A 25,392-nucleotide genomic window follows, 5' to 3' on the forward strand; every position below is an offset into this window, starting at 1 on the left:
GGGGAGGGGGGAGTCAGCCTGTCAGTGCTTAGACCATACACCGCACACTGCATCAAATTGGTCTGCATGGCTGTCATCCCAGATGGAAGCCTGTTTTAAAGATAATGCACAAGAAAGTCCACAAACAGTTTGCTGAAGACAAGCAGACTAAGGACATGGATTACTAGAACCATGTCCTGTGGTCTGATGAGACCAAGATAAACTTTTTTGGTTCAGATGATGTCAAGCATGTGTGGTGGCAACCTGGTGAGGACTACAAAGACAAGTGTGTCTTGCCTACAGTCAAGCATGGTGGTGGGAGTGTCATGGTCTGGGGCTGCATGAGTGCTTCCGGCACTGGGGAGCTACAGTTCATTAAGGGAACCATGAATGCCAACATACTGAAGCAGTAAAGTAAGAATGGTTTGGGAAATAGAAGTGTTAATATTTATTTTTTATGAATGAACAAAATGGAAAGTAAATGAACAGATGAGAAATCCTAATAATCCTAATAAAATCAATATTTGGTGTGACTGCCCTTTGCTTTCAAACCAGCATCAATTCTTCTAGGTACACTTGCACATGGTTTTAAAAGAACTCGTCAGGTAGGTTGTTCCAGACACCTTAGAGAACTAACCACCGATTTCTGTGGATGTAGGATGCTCCAAATCCTTCTGTCTTTTTGTGTATTCCCAGACAGACCTGATGTTGTGATCAGGTCTTTGTGGTGGCCAAACCATCACTTCCAGGATTCCTTGTTTATCTTTACATTGAAGAAAGTTCCTAATGACATTGGCCATATGTTTGGGGTCATTGTCCTGCTGTAGAATAAATTTAGGGCCAATCACATGCCTCCATGATGGTATGGCATGATGGATAAGTATCTGCCTGTATTTATCAGCATTAAGGACACCGTTGATCAGGCAAAGTTGAGGACCATAGACACAGTGGTCGGCCAAGCAAACTTAATGCAGCAGATGAAGGACACATCATGCTTACTTCTCTTCCACACTGGAAGAGGTCTAGCAGGATGTCAAAATCAAGGGTGTCCTCAATGCTGGGAAATACAGGCGGATATTTATTCATCGTGCCATGCCATTAGGGAGGCATGTGATTGACCCCAAATTTATTCTGCAGCAGGACAACAACCTCAAACATGTTGCTAATGTCATTAAAAACGATCTTCAACGTAAATAAGACCAAAAAGTCCTGGAAGTGATGGTTTGGCCCTCAACAGTGGTGTCTGATAATCAATATTTTTTTGGGGGGGGGGCGTCAAACAAACCTGCCCCCTCACTCACACTACCACCCATCTGCACCCGAGCCCACCCTTTTTTGAAGCCAATTAGAGCGTCAAATTATGTGCTAAGAAAAAAAAGAATATTGAAATCCATGTGTCCTGCGCCCTTCATGTAGATTAGGCAACGGGCGCATGGATTGGGGGGGGGGGGCGGGTGCGGTGCCAATAGTGGAGCGGCCGCCACTGGCCCCCAAAGAGCCCTGATCTCAACATCATCAAGTCTGTCAGGGATTACATGAAGAGATAGAAGGATTTGAGGCTGCCTACATGCACAGAAGATCTATGGTTAGTTCTCCAAGAAGTTAGAACAACCTACCTGCCAAGTTCCTTCAAAAGCTGTGTGCAGGTGTATCTAGAAGAATTTATGGTATTTTGAAGGCAAAGGATGGTCACACCAAACGTTGATTTGAATTTTCCCTTCTGTTCATCTCCTTTCCATTTTGTTAATTGATATATACATAAACTATAAGTGAATAAAAAAGTAGGCGCTGATTGGTGATATCTATTAAATAAATGTGCTATATGTGAATTAGGATTAGTGCTTAATGCTAAAATAGTAACATAAATCAGTGCAGTCCTTGTGGTAAATGATACTAAGTGCTAGGTTTTTAAAAAATATATATATATCACATTTTCTGTAAAATAATACTCTGTAAAATTTTGTGATCAAAAAAAGTCCAAATATTAATGTAGAGTGTGCCCAACACTGTGCTTGAAGACAGACAAATTTCACCTTGTGAGCTGTTCCATACTAAAATGCTCACCAGAATATAGCCTGTCTCTAGGACCTATCAAGCTCCTCAAAAACTTCTGAATTAAGACATGTGGATCATTTCCTCTCACTCCTTCCCTTTTCTCAATAGTGGTTGGATGTACGCACTCCCAGAGAATAAGGAATAGACTTGTCTCCACCAAATAGTCAAAAGTAAAAGGAAACAAAGGAGCAGGACATAGTGTAACTCTGTTTTTATTCCATATATAAAATTAAAAAGATGTGCTCTTACATGTGTTGGTGCTCCCCGGCACAGATAAGGACCGCCAAATGTATGGTACTGTATCCCCTCTGTATTCAGTGCACTCATGCACCCTTCTCTTCTCTTTCCGTGGTCGCGGCCGGCGTGCGTTGCAATGGCTGCTCACCTCCAGGTAGGTTAGAACAAGCATGGCTCAGAGAAAGTAATTCTCCTGTATGGCTCCAGGCGGTGGTAACTGGACAGCTGGTAAGTGGTAATCTCATAAAGCAAGGGTCCTCTTAACTCCCTCTCTCACATATGGACACAATAAAAAAAGGGGGCTCATGGTGTAGTATGTAATAACATTTGTTTGAATTAAAATAAATCACTCACAGTAAAATAAGGGTAGATGCTCCTACCCAAACTCGCAGTGTACACTGAAATGTGAACTTACGGTCACGGCCATAGACCGGAAATTACGTCACCCGGTTCCTCCCGACGCGTTGCGTTACTCACTCACGTGGCTTTCTCAAGGGTATGGGCTTAGGGTGACGTTCTCGGGGGTTAAATAGTAAACAGTTACCATGGGAACCAGATACACCGCTGTTTAAAAGGCTCAAACCGCCATTTTGATTGCTGGAAAGACTAGCGATATGCGTATTGATCCCAGCAGGTTGGATTAAAACGGAAATCCTCAATGTTGATAAAGATAGTATATAAAATGCTGTATTAATATGGCCAAATGTAAATATTAGAAAATAGTTATAGACCGGTTGCCAAGGAAACCATGTACATAATACCAGGGTCAAATATATCATAAATAAATGACGACGGGTCTTTTTGGTGGACTTCAGCATAGTGTCTAGAGACACTGTGCTTCGGAAAACCTTTCTGTATATTTTGCACGTGTTCTCTTAGACGTTTCCGTGCTAGTGGATAAAAAGTCTTCTTTCTTCTTTTTATTTGATAATGTGCGTTTACATGCGTAGCACTTTTTGCATGGGTAAAAGCCTTTCCCTTCAAAGAAGCTAAAATTATTCTTCATAGGTTGATCCACTACATTTTTTGCTACAATGTCATGGAGAGTGGGTGCTCTCCTATACGTAAACTTAGGGTATTGTGGTAAGGATTCAGCAAAGTTTCTATAGGCTAATAAGACTTTCCAGTGTCTCCTTATGATTGTTTCCAATTTCTTGTGTTGGACATTGAAATCGAAAATAAGGGAGGGTGTTTTCTGTGATAGTTTATTTGTTTTTCTTCTATTTTCACTTGTTATGAGATTTTCTCTTTCAATATCTCCTACTTCATTGATCTTTTGTTTAATGAAGGTGTCTTTGTATCCTTTTTTTATGAACCTGGCTCCAAGCATTTCTACTTGTTGTTCATAGTCACTCTTATTGGTGCAATTCCGTCTAAGCCTTAACAATTGACCTTTCGGTATATTTACCAGCCAGGGTATGTGGTGACAGCTGTTCATAGGGAGATAGCTATTTTTATCTACAGGTTTGAAGAAAGTTTTGGTTTTTAGTAGGTTTTATTCTTGCCATATCTCTAAATCCAGAAAGGTGATTTTTTCTTTACTAATCTCCCAAGAAAGACTGAGATTTTTATCATTTGAAGCAAGTGTGTTTTCAAATCTTAATAGAAATTAGATATAGGAGATGGCGCTCAGTGTGCATATAGTAACAAACCCCAATATGGACTTAGATGGGTAGTCTCATAAAGACTTTATTATGATGATCCAAGGGTAAAGCATATTATGAATAAAACAAGGTCAGTCCTACCACCCTTTGTAGCCTCTGGACATTCACACCGATGGTAATGGAATCCTGTAGGAGACCGGTGGATGATGTTAAGAGCCGGTTGTCAGATGGGGTCGCAGGCAGGAGAGCTCGGTTGGTCTGATGTGCGGCCGCTTCCTCAGACCGGAGCTTCTGTGTTAAACTTGATAAAGCTACTATTGTAGCGAAACATGTCGTTGTGGAGATCGGGAGGCTCTTCAGAAGCAAACTCAACCAGTCCCCCATCCGTGCTGACATCCTAGTATTCCTCCAAGCCGGCTGGCTGTGGATCTTCGGTCCCGTGCAGTGACGTCATCAAAGCGCGACTCCCGAGGCTCTTGTCGGGTGCCGAGGGAGTTTAACACAGAAGCTCCGGTCTGAGGAAGCGGCCGCACATCAGACCAACCGAGCTCTCCTGCCTGCGACCCCATCTGACAACCGGCTCTTAACATCATCCACCGGTCTCCTACAGGATTCCATTACCATCGGTGTGAATGTCCAGAGGCTACAAAGGGTGGTAGGACTGACCTTGTTTTATTCATAATATGCTTTACCCTTGGATCATCATAATAAAGTGTTTATGAGACTACCCATCTAAGTCCATATTGGGGTTTGTTACTATATGCACACTGAGCGCCATCTCCTATATCTAATTTCCATTACATGTTCTATGCTGTCTTACATCAGGAATTGGGCGAACAGTGTTGCTATTCCCATACACCTTACATAGTTACATAGTTACATAGTTAGTGAGGTTGAAAAAAGACATCAGTCCATCCAGTTCAACCTATGATGCGTGTGTGTGTTTGCTTTTAACCGTACATTGTATACCCCTGTATGTTGTGGTCTTTAAGGTGTCCATCTAATAGTTTTTTGAAACTATCAATGTTCCCTGCTGATATGACTGCTTGTGGAAGAGAATTCCACATCCTTACCGTTCTTACAGTGAAGAACCCCTTACGCACTTTAAGGTTAAACCGCCTTTCCTCTAGTTTTAGTGAGTGGCCACGTGTCTTATTGTATCTCCTTTCTCTGAATAGTTTGTTCCTTATGCTCGGGTCACCAGTACAGTATTTGTACATTGATATCATATCCCCCCTCAATCGTCTTTTCTCCAGAGAGAAAAGGTTCAGGGCTTGTAGTTTTTCCTCATAGCTGATGTCCTCCATTCCCCTAATTATTTTTGTTGCCCTTCTCTGGACTTTCTCCAGTTCCAGCACATCCTTCCTGAGGACCGGTGCCCAGAACTGGACAGCATACTCCAGATGTGGCCGGACCAGAGTCTTGTAGAGTGGGAGAATAATCTCTTTATTTCTGGAGTGAATCCCCTTTTTTATACATCCCAGTATTCTGTTGGCTTTGCTTGCGGCGGCTTGGCATTGCATGCCACTGCCAAGCTTGTTGTCTACCAGTACCCCCAAGTCCTTTTCCATCCTAGACTCACCCAGAGATTCCCCCCCTAGTGAGTAGCTTGCTTTCTGGTTTCTGGCCCCCAAGTGCATTACTTTACATTTATCAACATTAAACCTCATCTGCCATGTAGTTGCCCACCCCGTTATTTTGTTCAGGTCTGCTTGCAAGGTTTCCACATCCTGCATAGAAGATATTGGCATGCCTAGTTTAGTATCATCTGCAAATACTGAAATTGTACTAGATATCCCCTCCTCTAGATCATTTATGAATAAATTAAACAGGATTGGTCCCAGGACAGAACCCTGGGGGACCCCACTTTCCACACCCGCCCAATCCGAGTACTCCCCATTAATCACCACCCTCTGTACTCTCCCCTGGAGCCAGTTCTCTATCCAGGTACTCACCTTCTGATCCATACCTACCTTCCTTAGTTTGTACAGTAATCGTTTGTGGGGAACGGTGTCAAAGGCCTTTGCAAAGTCCAGATACACCACATCCACAGGCTTACCTTTATCTAGGAGGCTGCTCACTTCATCGTAGAAGGTTAATAGATTGGTTTGGCACGAACGATTTTTCATGAATCCATGCTGATTACTACTTATAATACCGTTTTCATTACTAAAGTCTTGACTGTGGTCCCTTAACATCCCCTCCAAAATTTTGCAGACTACAGATGTTAGGCTGACCGGCCTATAGTTACCCGGGATATATCTCGGCCCCTTCTTAAATATTGGTACCACGTTGGCTTTTTTCCAATCAGCTGGCACCATACCCGTCTGTAAACTATCCTTAAAGATCAAGAATAATGGTCTGGCAATCACCTGGCTGAGCTCATTAAGAACCCTCGGGTGCAAGCCATCCGGTCCCGGGGATTTATTTATGTTAAGTTTCTCTAGTTTGGCTCTAAGTCTATCTTCTGTTAGCCATGGTGGCACTTCCTGAGGTGTATTATTTAGTTCGGCCTTACAAGCTGGGTTAGTGTAGCCCCCCGATTCTTTTGTGAAGACTGAAGAGAAGAAATTATTTAACACTTCCGCCTTTTCTCTGTCCTCAGTGGCCATATTTCCTTTATCATCTTTTATGGGGCCAATGTGTTCTGGCCTCGCTTTCTTACTGTTTATATACTTAAAAAACTTCTTGGGGTTCTTTTTGCTCTCCTCCGCTATATGTCTCTCGTGTTCTATTTTAGCCGCCCTGATTTCGTCTTTACATTTCTTATTACACTCTTTGTAATGCTTAAATGCTGCCAATGACCCCTCAGTCTTGTATTTTTTGAAGGCCTTTTCCTTAGCACTAATATGCATTTTTATGTTGGAGTTTAGCCATCCAGGGTTTATTTTTGCTCTTTTAAATTTATTTCCCTTTGGAATGCACTGGTCAATCCCCCTGTTTAGTATACTCTTGAAGCACTCCCATTTTTCCTCCGTGTTCTTTGTTCCCAGGGTTCTATCCCAATTGATATTTTCTAGCAGTGAGCGCAGTTTAGGGAAATTGGCTCTTTTGAAATTCAGTGTCCTTATATTACCCCTCTGCTTCCTATTACTGTAATTAATACTGAAACTTATTGACCTATGGTCACTGTTTCCCAAGTTGTCCCGTATTTCTATATCCGTGATCAGGTCTGTATCGTTGGTAATCAGTAGGTCAAGTACCGCATTGTTTCTTGTCGGTGCATTCACCATCTGACCCATGAAATTGTCCTGCAAAACATTTAGGAACCGCCTAGCCTTGGCTGAATGCGCGATTCCTTCTGCCCAGTCTATATCTGGATAATTAAAGTCCCCCATTATAATGACATTTCCGATCCTTGCTGCCAATCCTATCTGTAAAAGGAGGTCCGCCTCACCCTCCTCCCTCTGGTTGGGGGGCCTATAGCATACGCCCAATATTACCTTCCCCGCCGTGCCATCCCTTTGAAGCTCTACCCATAGGGATTCTGCCTCGTTCTTAGCTCCATTATTAATATCATCCCTCATATTTACCTGTATGCTGTTCTTAATATACAGACATACCCCTCCCCCTTTTTTACCCTCTCTATCTCTGCGATAAAGGGAATACCCCTGAATGGTCGCCATCCAGTCATGAGAGCTGTCAAACCAAGTCTCAGTTATCCCCACAAAATCTAAGTCCTCCTCAAACATCAGTAGCTCCAGCTCTCCCATCTTGTTGGCCAGGCTTCTGGCATTGGTATACAAACCTCTTAATTTTGATCGGTTACAAATATCCTCATTTGATGTTTTTAGGCTGCTCTCTTGAATTTTCCCCATTTTCCCTTCAACACATGAACTTTACAGATTTTCGTGTATTCTCTGTGAAGGGACATTCCAGGACTTCATCATCTTGGAGTAGCGCCAGAACTTTTTGGTAATAATTTCAAATCTTAATAAACTATCTTTGTCACCAGCCCATATGACAAAAATGTCATCTATGAATCTTTTGTAAAAGAGTAATTGGCTGGGTTGATCGTCATAGATTGCTGTCTCCTCCCACTGTGCCATATAGAGATTGGCTACACTCGGAGCATACTTGGCTCCCATCGCCACACCTTGTAGTTGTTGATAATAATCAGAATTGTACCAAAAGTAGTTGTGTTTTAAACTATACTCTAAGCATTTTAATAGAAAGTTTCGTTATTGGCATTGTTAGTCGCTCATCTATCTCAGGGTCCATTTTGTTGCGGATATTGCCTCTTGATGATTGATAATAGTATATAGACTGGCCACATCTGCTGTGGCCAGTTGGATGACATCTGAGTTGAGTTCTACTTTTAATACTGTATAAGGTGTTTAGTGTCTTTCAAGTATGACTACCGGCTGTAAGAACCAGTCAATATATTCTCCCAATTTTGCCCCTACCGAGTTGATACCATTCACAATAGGTCTCCCTGGTGGGTTAATATTATCCTTGTGAATTTTCGGTAGTGTATATAATATAGGAGTGCGACAAGTACTAGGCACTAGATATTTCGCCTCTTTTTCATTCAGTATTTCTTTTGTTTTTCCTCTTAGAATCACTTTTTCCAATTCTTTTTTATATGTTTGTGTGGGGTTGGACAGCAATTTCACATACGTGCATGAATCTGATAGTTGTCTCATGATTTCATTGTTGTAGGCATGTTTAGATTGTACCACTATCGATCCTCCTTTATCTGCTAGTCTGACGATCAGATTTTTCCTCTTTTCTAGCTGTTTAAAAACCTCTCTTATTTCTTTGGGGTCCCTTATTTTCTTTAATTTTAGCTTGTGTAGATCTTGTGTCACTAATTTCTTAAATACCTCACTATAGTTTTCATTTGTTGCTGGTGGATTAAATAATGATTTATTTTTTAAGGTAGAGTGTATGATCTTATCCACTGTTGGTCTACATATCGGGGGTTCACCTGGTTTTAATAACATGTATTTCTTTATGTTAATTCTTCTTATGAATTTTAAAATGTCAACATATGTATCAAATTTGTTAAGATTCTTCTTTGGGGCAAATTTTAAGCCTTTATCTAACACATTCAGTTCTTGTTTAGTGAAATCAACGCCACTTAAATTGAAGATACCTTCGTATCCTCTCGTCTTTTGGAACTTCTTGGTCCTTTTTCCGGTAGTGGTGATCTCCTGCCTCCGTTTTCTCCATCTGGTCTTCTTGGGGCTCTCGGTTGACGATCCCCTAAAAAACGCTGGTCTTTGTTGTAGTCATCTCTGTATCTCTCATCTTTGTAATAGGGGCGAGGTGTTCTGTCTAATTCTTCCTCTCTTCTTAAAACCTCATACCTATTATAGGTAGGAATTGGATCTCTTCTATCATCATATTGTCTATTTGTGGGGGTACGAGGAGGAATAGGACTTCTCCTATCATAATAATCCCGATCTGGACTTCTTCTTCTTTCTTTCTCTGTCATAATGTTGATAGTGTGAGCGTTGATCATAGGGAGTTCTTTTCTCTTGTTGATAATAATGTTGTCCCTTATATGATCAATATATTAGGGGTTGTATTGCGCTTCAGGGTGTGCATAAATAGAAACTTATCAGTGCTTTATTCACTTCTCTTCTGGTCACATGTAGTATTAGATATAAATAATGTTCATCAACCATCTAATAAATAAATAAATACATCTACTTCTTCTGTTTCTTATTCACAGTTAATCAATAAATAAATAGATAATATTGTGTATCTAAAAGGGCTGTTGTGACCGTTCACAAAAATATTAATAAAGGTGAAGAGGGATAATATTGTGCTTAAAATAATATATGGTTGCAAAGTGCTCCTGTACATCAAAGTAAAGTGCAATAATATATATCTCTGTACTTCTTTATCACTTGTTTAATCGATATGGAGTTTTTCTTTCAAAGTGAACACGTGCATTAAAATAAATAATTGTGTTCAGTGTTAAAGTGCTAGCATATAGATATTATGGGAACAATTAATTCCTTAGGTGACAGAATAATAAATGATCTTCAATATAAAAGTTTCCAGTTCATGATTGTGCACAAAAATGTGATCGAGGTGATCCGTGGTGCTTAATATCTTCCTCCACGTTTACTCTCCATGTCTAGAATCTCTTCAGTGATTTCACTTCTAAGTGTACTAAATGCTCACCTCACGCCTGTATCACTTGACCCACAGTGGATATGATTCCTTTTGTCCCAGTGTCGTTCAAATCCTTTTTAGGGTGGTCTCCGTTACTCCTGATTTTTAGTTGGTCCTCTCTCCTGGGTATATGTGTTCTTTTAATGGGGGCTTTCCTGGGGTCCTTCCGCGTTCGTCTCCTTAGCTACTTCCAATATTCCTTAGGGCTCATGCAAACAATGGGACCATCATGGTGCAGTAAACCTAGACCTTTATTTAAAAAAAATAGCAAACTTGCATTTAAAATAACAGATTTCTGTGTCCTGAATCGAGCTCGGGGATCTCCGTCTCGCCACTTCCGGGTTTTTCCTACGTGTTGTGTCACGATTCCACGTGACTTCCTCAGGGAATTTTCAGGGAGAACTCCCTGAGGAAGTCACGTGGTGTCGTAATGCAATGCGTAGGAAATACCCGGAAGTGACGGGTCGGAGATCCCGGAACGCAATTCAGGATACGGAAAAGCGTGCTTTTAAATGTAAGTTTGCTATAATTTTGGAAATAAAAGCTTTGATTTACTGCACTATGATAGCCCCATTATTTACATGAGCCCCAAGGACTATGGAAAGTAGCTAAGGAGACGAGAGCGGAAGTACCTTAGGAAAGCCCCCATAAGAGAGACACGGAAACCCAGGAGAAGGGACCAATCATTAACCGAGAGAGACGGAGACCACCTCAAAAGGACACGAACAACGTTGGGATAAAAGGAATCACAGTCACTGAGGGTCAAGTGATACAGGTGTATTGCTGACCTCACTAAGGTGAGCATTTAGGACACATAGAAGTGAAATCACTGAAGAAACTCGAGACACGGAAAGTAAAGGTGGAGGAAGATATTAATCACTACGGATCACCTTGAATTTATTTTTTCTTTTACACAATAGAAAATTGGACACTTATATATTGATAATCATTTATTATTTTGGCACTATAAGGAATAAATTGTTCACATAAGATTCATACAGGAGCACTTTTTGTATAAATATTTATTTACTGGCGCACTTGTTCACTTTGAAAAAAGCACTTAATACATATGCGTTATATTGGAACAACGGCACTCCATATCAATTTATTATATAGCAGCATGGATTGATTTAATATAGGATTATAGTTTGATGCACAGGAGCACTTTATAATTATTTAAGCACATCACTATCCCTCTTTGCCTGAAATTTATATTTATATATGGGCACACCAGCACTTTAAACATATATATTGCTGATTTTATTATGAATTATAAATAGAAGAAATAGATTGATTGATTTACTGGATGTTAATAGAACAATATTTTTATATAATACTATATGTGACTAGAAGAAAAGTGAATATAGTATTAAGAAGTTTCTGTTTATACACACCCTGAAGCGCGATACAAATCCCCTATATATTTGACACTGAAACTGTTTACCTAGTACCAGTTAAAGTATATGCAGTATTAGGGTGAGTAGATATCTCTCTCCTAGATAGCGCAGGAACCATACTCTAAATAACTCCTTATCTTTTTGTTCCATATCCTTATTGAGTTGTTTGGATAGGGTAATGAAATCCGGTAGTTTTTTTAGTGGTTCCATCAGATTTTTTAGATCATTAATTTGTTCATCTATGGTTCTAATCTTCTTCTGTTTTCTTTTTATTAGAAAATGTAGTAACTCCAGTCCTTTGTTGTTAAAAAAACTGAACCATTCCTCCGTGGAGTCCTTATCCAATAATCCATCGTTAATTGGTACATCCCACTGTGATCTTCTTGGTACAATTTGATCTTTTATGTATTTTTCATGAGTAACGATATCCCACCAAGCATTCATTTTCTTCTCTATATTAGGTGCTTCATTTTCCTAAAACCACTCTCCATATTTCCTATTGGTTTATTCTCTTGTTGTGAAAAAATGTCCTCCAAATGAACTGACCTTCTTTTTATATAGTCAAATACTTCCATGGTTGCTGCACAGGTGTAATAGATAAAGAATTTAAGTATAAAGCAAAAAAGCCAATGCGCTACCACTGGAGTAGTTGAAAAAGATCTATGTGGAAAGTAAACCACAATTAAGTGGTAATAATGAAGAAGAATGAAAAAATCTGCCAATTAGAGTAGTGTCACCACATACTCACATGAATAACTAAAATAGATAAATCGGTGCTAGATTCAAATAAAAAATATTTCATGAATATATCATAAAATGATGATAAACTGTGCAAAATAGTGAAATTCATGTAAGCAAATAAGCTGTGCAAATTAGTGCAGATTCATATAAAGTGCTGTGCATAAGGCTACGTTTACATGTTGGCATAGCGGATCGCGGGCATAATCACCGCTATTCTGCCCGCGATCCGGAAATCATTGCAAATCGCAGGACGCCTGTGCGTTGCCATTTATTTGCTAACTATCAATATAACGTCCCAGTGGAAAATAGATTTTACCCTTTAAGGGACAATGAGGGCCCTAATAACACCTTACCTCCCCCCAACCAAAGTGCTTCTCAGCCCCTTAGGGAGATAACGTCAGATAATACATCATCCCAGATACCCACCAATCAGAGCTATCCAGGGTGGGGTTTTCCCAGGGCCACACAGGGAACCAAGCGCCCCGCCGAGCCACAAGAGGAAACCGAGGAGGCAGGCGCATCAAACTTAAAAAAAGTAAAAACATAGCTGGGGCTGGTATATTTAATCTGAGTAAGGTAGCACTATCTGAACCCGAGAAACTTTTATTGGATAAAGGCTTGAAATATGCTCCTCCGAAACGTCTGGATAAGTTCCAGACGTACATGGATATCCATAAATTTGTAAGAAAACTCAATATAAAAAGATACATATTGAGTAACCCTATTAAGGAAAATCGCTTAGTTAGCTCTGAGATTCAACACTCAGGGCTTTCTAATGCCTCATTATTTAACCCGCCTGGTTCTTTAGCTCCATCACTAAAGGTATTTAGGGATGTGTTACTTAGAGATCTGGATAGGGTCAAACCACATAAAACCTCTTTGTCCGCCGACCTACAAAAGGGATTAGATTCCCTTTGTGACAATAAAGATCTGGTCATTAGGCCAGCGGATAAGGGGGGTGGGATCGCTGTACTTGACCGTAGCGATTACAACCGGGAGATGCATCGGATTTTAGGTGACAACTTAACCTATGTCCCTCTATCTAGGGATCCCAAAGTTTCCTATAAAAAGATTCTTGAGGGTATTGTAGAAAGAGGATTCAATCAAAATATAATCAATAAAAAAGAAAAGGCATTTTTGATCCCCAAATGCCCCCGCACTCCGGTTATTTACTATCTACCGAAGCTGCATAAGAGTCTGACTTCCCCCCCGGGTCGTCCCATTGTCAGTGGCATCGACTCTGTGACGTCCCGGGTGGGGAAGTACATTGACTCTTATCTGCAGCCACTGGTGCAAAACACACCATCTTATATTAAAGACACGAGACATGTCATTGGTCTTTTGACCAACGTGACCCCCACTGATAATCTTTGGATGGTCACAGCTGATGTCTCTTCCCTATACACAATCATTCCACATAGTGTTGGGCTAAATGCGGTTAATATGTTTCTCAATAGGAATTCTGATTTGCCGGCTATCCAGATATCATTTATTATGGAGTTATTGGAGTTTGCAACCCACCATAATTATTTTTGGTATAGCGGGCAATTCTATCGCCAGGTCACCGGTGTGGCCATGGGTGCCAAATATGCCCCATCCCTTGCAAATCTGTTTATGGCCCAGTGGGAGGAGGGCGTCATCTATGCCCATCGTAGACCGCAGATACTCCTTTGGGCTAGGTATATAGATGACGTGCTCCTCCTCTGGGATGGCCATTACAGTGACTTGATATCCTTTCTAGATCATTTAAACATCAATGATCGGGGTATACAGTTAAACTATGAATGCAGCCAGTCTACTATCAATTTTCTTGATCTTACTATTAACATCAAAGATGGACAGTTCTGTACGTCCACATACTTTAAAGCAACCGATAGGAATTCATATATTCCTACCGATAGCTGCCATTATGCACCTTGGCTGAGGGCCATACCCAAAGGCCAATACCTCCGCATTAGGCGCAACTGTAGTGACTTTCATGATTTCCAAACTCAGGCTCGTGTCCTCACTAGGAGATTTCTTGATAAGGGATATGACGAGGGATTCCTTAGAGAGACCCTGACGGAGGTTAGTCAAATAGACAGAAGTCAACTACTGAGTGGGAATCCAAAAGTGGATCCTAAAGATTCATCATTCAGCCTGCCTTTTGTCACTTCTTTCTCTAGCCAGCATATGAGTATTAAGAACATTGTTAGCCGCCATTGGCACATTCTAGGGAATGACCCTGTCTTGGGCAGCACTTTGCCAGATAGACCACGTGTGGTGTTTAGAGGGGCTCCCACCTTGAGAGACAAGGTGGCACCTAACATTTTGGAATCACCAGCTCCTAAACCTACCTTTTTAAGCCAAATGACTGGATTCTACAAATGTAATAGATGTCGGGTTTGTTCCTTTAGCTCTAACAAGCGTAGAACAGTTAAAGAATTCACTTCTACCAGTACAGGTAGAGTTCATGCCATTAGACCATTTGTTTCCTGCATGAGCACTGGCATTGTATATTTACTCCAGTGCCCATGCGGGTTACAATACATAGGCCGAACTAAACGACCGCTACAAGTGAGACTCAATGAACACATATCCAATATCCTTAAGGGATTCCCTAAACACTCAGTGTCCAAACACTACGCTCTTGTCCATGGTAAAAATCCCGCTAATACTTTATTTTTAGGGATAGATAAATTCACACCACACTGGAGAGGTGAACCCCTAGTTAGAGGCATCTCTAAATTAGAGATGACCTGGATTCACCGAGTCAAAACTTATGTACCGTTTGGACTGAATGTGGATATAGAAGTGAATGCGTTCATAAATAATGCTTAGTTTGATCCGGTTATTCAGTCATATAAGCCCTTATTTCCATTGTTATTAATATATTTTCATCATCTGATGGAGATGTATGATATCACCTGTACATTTTGGATTAAGTTCACTTGACCATATATTGTTTTTATTATAATTTTACAAATTTTAAATATGTATATCATTCAAATTTCATTTGAGATTGTAACAGGACAACACCAATATATAACTGGTATATGTGACATTTATTGATGTAGGGTGGGGCCAAAAAATCTTTTAAGTTGGTTCCGGTTCTTGACCCAATATACACAATGATTGAGAGCGGTTTGTCAGAATAACTTTATTTCATATATCAGCAACCTTTGATTATATTCAATAGGTTAATATTGTTGTTGTCTTGATGGGGTCTATGTGAATAAGATCATATATATGGACCTTTCATATTTAATATATCAAATATCCACTAGATGGCGTTGCAGCCAGCCCTCTCTATGGGATTGACATTATTGTTTATTATATATGTATTGCACCAATGTATTGTTTGTACGGGTTGACAACCCTATGGGTGTTATTTGTGCTGCGTAGAACAGCTTAGTTTAAATTGTTTGCCCGATGGTGGATGTATGATCGTAATAGTTCTGATTACCTCTTCAATGATGGCGGAACGGTCTTCACCCACTTCCGGGCATCCAGTCCTCTCTTCTTATAAATAGATGGCGTCAGTACGCCGTCCGCACCTTTGATAACGTCATCTGTGACGAAACGTCGTCAGGGCAACGGCGTACTGACGTCATCTGACTGCGACCCACGAGTGCGGACGAGCGGAGCCGTCCGGCCGGCGGCAACCTCCATTGCTCACCCATTCCTGGTCTTTGTAAGTTTTTTTGCTTATATGGAATAAAATGTTTTTATGGTTTTACGCTATGGGAGCCCTTTCTTTCTTCTTATGGTGGTGATATCCTATATTGCTGAAACTTCTGAGACCCAGTTACTTACACCTCTGGTCGGATCCCCTGGTTATTCGTATACACACAGGCTTGGATTCAATTTGGGGTCGGTCTTTGGCCACTTGGTTTACCCTACAGGCTTGATACAACTTCATATGTGGTAAGAGGCAACTCTCACAGGTGTGAAATTGCTGGATCCTGAGTGTTACACTGGATTTGTTTAGTGCACTTTGGCTAATCTATATCTATCCAGGGTAAGAGGCGAATTCAGCTGGTGGTGGTTCAGCACGATTACCTTTTTTTCAACGTTTTCTTCACTGTGTCATTATTTTTTCTGTTTGGTAAGAGGCTACTCCAACCGATACACATTAATCACTTAAGGCGTCAACCCTCAACCTCTCTGGTAGGGGTTATTCACCCTAAGTTCCCTATATTTTTGCATGATTTATTTATTCCATTTATTGTGGTGGAGGTCATATCACATCACAATTTTCATTTACCCACACCTATGGTGATAGTCACAATTTGTTTGTTGGGTTTTACGCTATTGCGGCATTTTTTGCTTTTCATGATCCCATGTCCACTGAGTTGATCGATCATAGAAGCTTGGATCTACTGTCAAGGTGACAAGTTTCTACGCAGCGAGACTGCCTTTTCCTTACCTTCATCTGGTAAGCACATACCCTTAAGGGAGCTTGGTCCTGGAATTTATCAATAATATTATTTTGGACTTTTATGGACTTCACATCTCCATCTAATATATTTAGCGCGACTTATATGTATAACATTTATTTGCAATGGCAACCCAAACACTGTGCGATGTTGCCGCGATTTCCCCCTGCCGAATCCTGGTAACATCAAATAAAATCGCGGGTCACATGACGCCCAAAAAAGGTACAAGAGCTTCTTTGGGACGTCATGCGACCCGCCATTTTGTTTGTGCGATGTTACCACGATTCGGCAGGCGGAAATTGCGGCAGCATCGCACAGCGTTTGGGGTGCCATTGCAAATCAACGGCAATGCACAAGCGCCCCGCGATTTGCAATGATTTCCGGATCGCGGGCAGAATCGCGGTGATTCTGCCCACGGTCCGCTACACTAACATGTGAACGTAGCCTAAATAGAACCGTGAATAAAATCAATATTCAAATAAATGCCAAATTATCCATATAAAGTGCTGAATGTGAAATGATATGTGAATCAATTATATATATAAAATAATGAGACAATATCAATAATATAAAAAATGCCAAAATCTGTACAAAAGTGATGGTAGTGAAGATAAATACATTTAAAAGTTCATAAATATAAGTTCATGTGCAAATGTGCCAGCATAAAGCAAATGATGGTGATCTGAACACGTGGGGTGCTCTCCAATCTGACTACGGTATATCACCGATGTGCACCAAATCCCACAATGTATGCAATGGCCGCTCACCTCCAGGTAGGTTACAACAAACGTGGCTCAGAGAAAGTAATTCTCCTGTATGGCTCCAGGCGGTGGTAACCAGACAGCTGGTAAGTGGTAATCTCATAAAGCAAGGGTCCTCTTAACTCCCTCTCTCACATATGGACACAATAAAAAAAGGGGGCTCTTGGTGTAGTATGTAATAACATTTATTTGAACTAAAATAAATCACTAACAGTAAAATAAGGGTAGATGCTCCTCCGCAAACTCGGAGTGGAAAAGAAGTATATTAACGATGTATTAATATGGCCAAATGTAAAGGTTGACATATTGATTTTACTTGAGGACAAGGCGCCTTCACTGAATTCTATACAAATAAACTATTAACACTTCTTTTTCTGAAAGCATTTCTAATTTGCAGTATTTTTGCACAGTACTGTATGTTTATGGAGCCATTGGGATGTGGACAAGTCTGACAATCGTTGGAATACAAACATTTGACTAACTGTACTGCCTAAAACAATGCTTAACATCATAATTTTGGTTATCCAGCATGCCAATAATATAGTAAGAATGTCACAAATTCCTAAATAATTTAAAATTGTTGAGGAATTGTGCACATGACTGACAAAGCAAAGCATTCCATAGAAACTCACAACAGCTCTTAAATTCTTGGTAGCCAACCTGAGGCCAAAGGGATGCATATGGCCCCACCCAGGTCTTTTTATCATCTGGGACTCAGTTCCACCACCTCTGGCTTAGGCTCTCTGCTCCCGGCTCACCACTATCACTTGTAAACACAGAAGTCCAGCTTCTGTGCTTCCCATTGACAGCTTGTCTCCCAATGGCTCCAACAGATCAGATCTCCAGAGAGGTTTCCACTGAGTGCAGGATGGGGACAAGGGAGATGCAGGTGCCTGGGGTGATACCCAGGATGGTGCCCAGGGTGCAGTGCAGATCCCGACACCCCCACTGGATGATCTCCCTGCAAGTGAGAGAGACAGAGCCACCTACAGTGTGCAAGGAGGTACTGGGCCCAGAGCTGGCTGGGTTCTTCAGCCTAATACAGCAACACAAGTAAGACATGTGGAAGATGGTGGAGCATTTAAGGAGGGAAGGAGAAGGTGGGGCAGTGGACAAGGGGTTGCATGCTGAGGTCAGCGCTATAGAGAGGTGAAAGTGAGATGTGGATAGGGGGATGCAGAGGTAAGCAACTGTGAACTGTGTTTTCCATCTTCTAAGAGACTTCATGACAGTTGATAATCCTCCATAACCTTTTAACTGGTATTTCAAGAGTTGACAGTTGCTCATCCCTCGCAACCTTTTTGCAGCTAGTTCATATGCTTAAACAATTCCTTCCAGCAGTCCATTGTGAGTTTTTGAATATGAACTCTGCACATAGCGCACACCTAAACTCTGCACTCCAACATCCCCCCCGAACTTTCCACTCTGTACATAATGCACTCCTTGTATTTAATGCCCCTTTCACTGTTAGTGAAATTTGACCACACCCACTATTTCATGAGGTTTGGAGGGTGTGTGTGTCTGTGTGTGGGGAGTTGGGGGGCGGTGGTTGAGTTCCTGCACTTCTGAGAAAAAAAGCCCTGGCCCCACCAGTACTCAAAGTTTTCCCTGCTGTACTGAGACCTTTGGATTGGGGTGTTGTTACTGACCTTGCCATAAAAGATTTCATTTGACCAGAAATGGGTTTGGTGGTGCTGATGACATCTGGGAGAGCAGTGAAAGCCAAGGCCTTCTCGTAGGTGGAAAGGACCTATATGGCATGGACTTGTTTTTCAGAAACACCTTTATATTCAAGGACACCGGAGAGAGACAATTCCATGGCACTGTGACCATCTCTTGCATGACAGAGTCTTTGCATTGATATCCTGTTGCAAATATTAGAAGCTGCGTGTTCAGTGGAGTCTGCTTGAGAACTAATGCTGGAAAGCCTCATTAGGCCAATATGTGTTTGAGGCACTTGTTAAAAAATATTCTGCTAACTGAACCGATAGTGGATTTTGCTTGAAGACAGTTAACTGGCTGTAAGTGGCTCTCTGCCCAGTGAAAAGTTTCTGTTGCAAGGTGTAACAGGAAAAAGGCTTCTGGTGTCCCCATGGCAAGCAATGTGGGCTACTGCTGTTTTGTTGTCAGCTTCACTCAGGTCCCCTTAAAGAATATCCTGAAAGGCTTGCGATGCTAGAAAAGGCTTACTTCCATTCAAGATAATTTAGGGGTCTGCATTCCACTGCGTGCCAATGGTCCTGCACCTGTTTCTTAAGATTTGGAATCCCCAGCCCCGGGGGCTGGGATCTGCCATCAGAATCATCCTATCTCCTGGGCTGAGAGGCATGTACCAAAAGAAACACAGTGACGATGTCCAAAAATTCCAGTTCTTGCTGAATTTGTATTGGCACAAAGATTTTTAGACAGTGCAGCTCAGACTAAAGAAGTCAAATTGAAATGCCCTCAAGTGCCACATGGCCCAAGGCACCACCACTGCCAAAAATATCTTTAAAAGCTTCCAGGGGCTGTGCGAATTCTGTAAATGCAAACACCTAAACTGGAAGTGACATCTGGCCACCGCAAATCCCACATGCCTCTGGTGCTCAGAATTGATCAGTACATAGAAGTATTAGTCGGCAGGTTGATTGACACTAACTGGTTCTCCAGGTGAACTATCCCTGTGACTCTCTGCATGGACACCATCTTGAACCTCTTGGTGTGTATGTACACATTCGATACCTGAGAAAAGCCCCTAGATGATTCTATGTTTCTGGCATCACTGGCAAGATAGCCTTGTAGCAGTATAAAACCTTAAATGTAATCTTGCAAACATTTTCTCCTGAGATCTGTTGGTCATGAATGAAATGGATTCAGTGGTCTACTTTGGAATTCACCATTGTACTCCCACCTAACTGTCTTCTGGACCCACTGGTCTTTGATGGTTGTTGTCCAAACCTTCCAGAAGGAGGCTTCAGTCGTCAACTTCACTCAGGTCTCCTGCCCCAACTGGAAGACACTATTTGGGCACACCTTCAAAAGACTTTCCAGCCACCTTAGCAATTTGCTCTGGACTTGATTTCAGGCAAGTAGTAACATTAAGCCACCTCCACTGTGATCTGGTAAATCTGCAGCCTGTCCTAGAAAATCTTCCTCCTGCACCCTTCTGAAGTTCAATAGGCTTAGGTGAAAGATGGTTGCCTCCTCTTACTAGTCTGTGGCCACAGTCCAGACTGTTTTCTCCTGTCATTAACTTGTGTTGTTAAGCGTTTGACCAAACAATAACCTCCCATTATAGGAAATGTTGAATACTTATCTGGCCATCTGCCCTCCAGTGGAGTAACCACAATGCGCTAATGGCGGTAACTGAGCGTGCCAGTGCTTATACTAGGTCTATCAAAGCCTCCCCCAAAAGTCAGCTGCCCAAATCTTGCAGTTTTCAGTCTTGAAGTTAATGCCATTTCTAAACAGTTTATATATCGAAGTTAATGCTGTTGCTGGTTGACAAGCAAAACTGTCACTGTTAGGGATGGACTTTATGTTCGAGTAGCTGTTCGTGTGTTTGCTGAACACACAAAGGGGGCACTTGGTGGGAGCGCCCCATATTGCACTGCGCTGTTGCAGTACATTGATTGCTGATGATTGGCCAAAGCGTGCACCTGATCTGTATGCCTTGGCCAATCACACCACAATGTCCTGTCAGAGCCATGATTGGCCAAAGGCAGGGTCCCTTTTGCCAATCATGGCTCAGGTGCTAAGTCCATGCCTCACACTATATAAGGCTGCTGCTGACACAGCAGCCGTGTATAGTGTGTTATAATAGAGATTAGGCAGATAGTTAGTGGATAATGTGCTGAGTCAGTTTAGTGCAGTCAGTGTAGTGTACAGGCATACTCTACTTTTAAAATGTATGGATATGTTGTAGTCCTGGGTCCGCCTCCCAGTGCTCCCCAAGTTGTGTCTGTCACTTACAGTTCATAAGCAGTGCCATGCCAAGCTGACCAATATTTCCCATAGACACCAATGTTAATGACGGGGAGCAGTGCCATGCCAAGCTGACCAATAGTTCCCATAGATACCAATGAGCACTGAAAGCTGAAAATTGGTCTGGGCAGGAATGGGGTGAAAGTGCCCTGTATTTAAGTGGAAGGGGAACCCCATGACAGAAAAAAAAAAAAAGGAGAAAAAATATGGCATGGGGTCCCGCCCCCAAAATCTTCAGGTCTGGTATAGATTTTAACGTAAACTCCACACCAAAATGTAAAAAAAAAAAACACGCCGTGGGGTCCCCCCAAAATCCATACCAGACCATTATCTGAGCATACAGGAAAAGTGTGGGGGGGGGGAACAAGAGCACCCCCCCAAACCGTACTTGGCCGCTTGCCCTACCCATTCACCAAAAAAGTGTACAAAAAAATAAACACAAATAAACAATAAACACCTTGCCTAAAAGAGCTGTCAAAGTTGAAGAGCATTTGGCGGGTAGCCTCAGAGGAGGCAAAGCGCTTTTACAATTTTTTCCTTTTTTTTTCGGGTGCGGCGGACTTCGTGATTGAAGATGAATTTACATCAAGAAGATAATAGAATCCGCGCTAAGGAATCAAAGGATATAAATAAGTACTAATAAGCTGCAGCCTCACTTAAACTATAGCCAAAAGACTATATAAATAGATAAGAATGGAGGTGATGGCGCTGCTTATATTATAAGGTGTAATTAGGTGGATATTCCTATGTAAACATATATCATCGGATGAATTGTATATAAAAAAGGCTATGGAGAATAGCCACCAGGTGGCGAAGTGTAATGTGCAAAGATGTGCTGAGATAAATAAATATGTGTATATATACAATATGCAATAGTGATAAAAATAAATAGTCAACAGAGTGAATCTATAAACAACATTAAATAAATCAATCAATAAATAATATAAAATGACTCAAAAATCACGATGATAAAAATTAGTAAAATAGTGCGGGAAAAGCTTGACCAAACAGGATAAATGTGCAAATATACAGGAGAGTATTGTCCAAAGTGTACAAATAGGTGATAGTACTAAAAATATAAAAAATTATTATAAAAATTAAAGTTCGTGATCAAAAAATTGTGCAAAAGCAATAAAGTGCGGGAAACTTCTTTCCAAAGTGTGACAATACGTAATAATCAGTCAATTCATATACTAGAATACATCCATAAATAGGTGAGTGTACCCAGTGAGATAGGTGGGCAGTGACTTACGGTGACCCCCAAGGTGGGTGACTGGTGAGCTGCAAAGTGGCTACTGATGAAAAACCTACTCACCAGATGTACCCACCCCACACAGGGGTATAGAGTGGGTATTGTAGATATGCCTCGCTGGTCCTTACTCTGTGTAGTGGTTCCCTTCCTGGGGGAGAATGATGTGGGGTCCGCGGGGTATCGCAGATATCCTAGCGTGGAGTCCAGTACTAGGGTCTTGTTCCAATATGTCCGATGCTCCCCTAATGCCTTCGAGTATACACACTGCAAGCTCAGGTGGTAGACAAAACCTGTCTACCACCAGAGCTTGCAGTGTGTATACTCGAAGGCATTAGGGGAGCATCGGACATATTGGAACAAGACCCTAGTACTGGACTCCACGCTAGGATATCTGCGATACCCCGCGGACCCCACATCATTCTCCCCCAGGAAGGGAACCACTACACAGAGTAAGGACCAGCGAGGCATATCTACAATACCCACTCTATACCCCTGTGTGGGGTGGGTATATCTGGTGAGTAGGTTTTTCATCAGTAGCCACTTTGCAGCTCACCAGTCACCCACCTTGGGGGTCACCGTAAGTCACTGCCCACCTATCTCACTGGGTACACTCACCTATTTATGGATGTATTCTAGTATATGAATTGACTGATTATTACGTATTGTCACACTTTGGAAAGAAGTTTCCCGCACTTTATTGCTTTTGCACAATTTTTTGATCACGAACTTTAATTTTTATAATAATTTTTTATATTTTTAGTACTATCACCTATTTGTACACTTTGGACAATACTCTCCTGTATATTTGCACATTTATCCTGTTTGGTCAAGCTTTTCCCGCACTATTTTACTAATTTTTATCATCGTGATTTTTGAGTCATTTTATATTATTTATTGATTGATTTATTTAATGTTGTTTATAGATTCACTCTGTTGACTATTTATTTTTATCACTATTGCATATTGTATATATACACATATTTATTTATCTCAGCACATCTTTGCACATTACACTTCGCCACCTGGTGGCTATTCTCCATAGCCTTTTTTATATACAATTCATCCGATGATATATGTTTACATAGGAATATCCACCGAATTTACATCAAGGGACACTTTTTTATTTTTGAATAAATTACTTGTCAAAAACTGTCTTTTAGGTGTTTTTTTTTTGTACACTTTTTTGGTGAATAGGTAGGGGTACAATGTACCAGATACCCATTCACACTTTTTATATCAGTAACTTTAATCTCAGCCTTTAAAATGAGGACTTTTGATTTTTCATGTTTGTGTCCCATAGACTTTAATAGAGTTTGCATGTTCGCTAGAACTTTTCCCTTGTTCGAGATGTTCTTGTGCGAACTGGACAGGGGGGTGTTCTGCCCATCACTAGTCACTGTATAGATTCTCTACAAGCCTGATGGCCAGATCACCACAATTTCTGAGTTCCGGATGTGTTTCTACATGAGCGTTTTTGATTCATTCCAATGCCTTTTACCACTTTTCAGATGTGTTCCATTCAGAAACAATGTAACATTCTACTTTGTTGACTGCACTAGAATGTGCTGCACTGGTGTGAACTAGGGCAGTGGAATCCAAATTCCACCAATCCCGCAATACAGATTAAAAATGAAAAAAAACAGCGTAGGGTCCCCTCCAAAAATCCATACCAGACCCTTATCTGAGCATGCAGTCTGGCAGGTCATGATGGAGGGGGGACGAGCGAGCACCCCCCCTCCTGAACCATACCAGGCCATACCAGGGACCCCATGTTATAAGGGCCTGGTATGGATTTTGGGGGGACCCCATGCGATTTTTTTTTACATTTTGGCATGGAGTTCCCCTTAAAACCTATACCAGACCCAAAGGGCCTGGTATGGATTTGAGGGGGGGGGGGGACTCCATTTTTCTAGATTCTGGGGGGACCCCATAGCGTTCTTTTTATTTTTTATTATTCTGTCATAGGGTTCCCCTTAACCACTTTAATGCAGGGCACTTTCACCCCCTTTCTGCCTCTATGGAAAATATTGGTCAGCTTGGCATGGCACTGCTCCCCCGTCTCTAACATTGGTGTCTATGGGAAATATTGGTCAGCTTGATATGGTACTGCTCCCTGTCTTTAATATTGGAGTCTATGGGAAATCTTGGTCAGCTTGGTCAGCTTGGCATGGCACTGCCCAATCATGACTCTGATAGAAGATTGTGCTGTGATTGGCCAAGGCATACAGGTCCGGTACATGCTTTAGCCAATCATCAGCAATCAATGCACTGCAACAGCGCAGTGCATTATGGGGCGCTCATTGGCGGGCGAACTTTGCGCTGAACGCCCCATTTGTTCATGTGTTCAGCATCTATGCATAATGATCAATGGAGTCTCTGGTGGCTGAAGACAGCTCTGATCCTGAAAAAGTTTGTACAACATGGACTTGTTGGCGGTCCTTCAGCTACTTTCCATACTCTAGTTTTGCAGTAAACTATTTACTCTTTCTCGAACCCCGTGTTTCTTCAAGTGTTTCCGGATCTTTTAAAATTGCTTTATCCAGTTTACCCTTTGCCCCTTTTCCTTTCCCTCCAAGTTTTTGTTAGGACCTTTACTTATCTGTTTACTGTTATTTGAGTAGTACATATTTATCCTTTTGCTGTTGCCGGAAACTATTTTATTCATGTTCCTTGAAAATACTTTGAATAAAAAGATATTTGACTAATAATAATAATCTACAGTAAATTAAAAAATTTATAGTACATTAGCTCAGTTCACTATTAATACTAAGCATAGCAGAGAAAGACCTCCTTTTAGACATTTGGTAATCTGTCATAAACTTTTCAGCAAGCTGCAAAACCAAATCCGAATATCTA

General features: G+C 41.3%; 1 protein-coding gene across 1 annotated transcript in view; it reads right to left on the reverse strand.

Moving 5' to 3' along the window:
- SDR42E2 (short chain dehydrogenase/reductase family 42E, member 2) overlaps positions 1 to 25,392 on the reverse strand; it is a gene marked incomplete at its 3' end in the record, with an annotated part of 91,004 nt that overhangs the window by 64,917 nt on the left and 695 nt on the right. The window lies entirely within an intron of this gene.

Source organism: Pelophylax lessonae (assembly GCF_965119305.1).
Source record: "Pelophylax lessonae genome assembly, chromosome: 6".
NCBI lineage: Eukaryota > Metazoa > Chordata > Amphibia > Anura > Ranidae > Pelophylax > Pelophylax lessonae.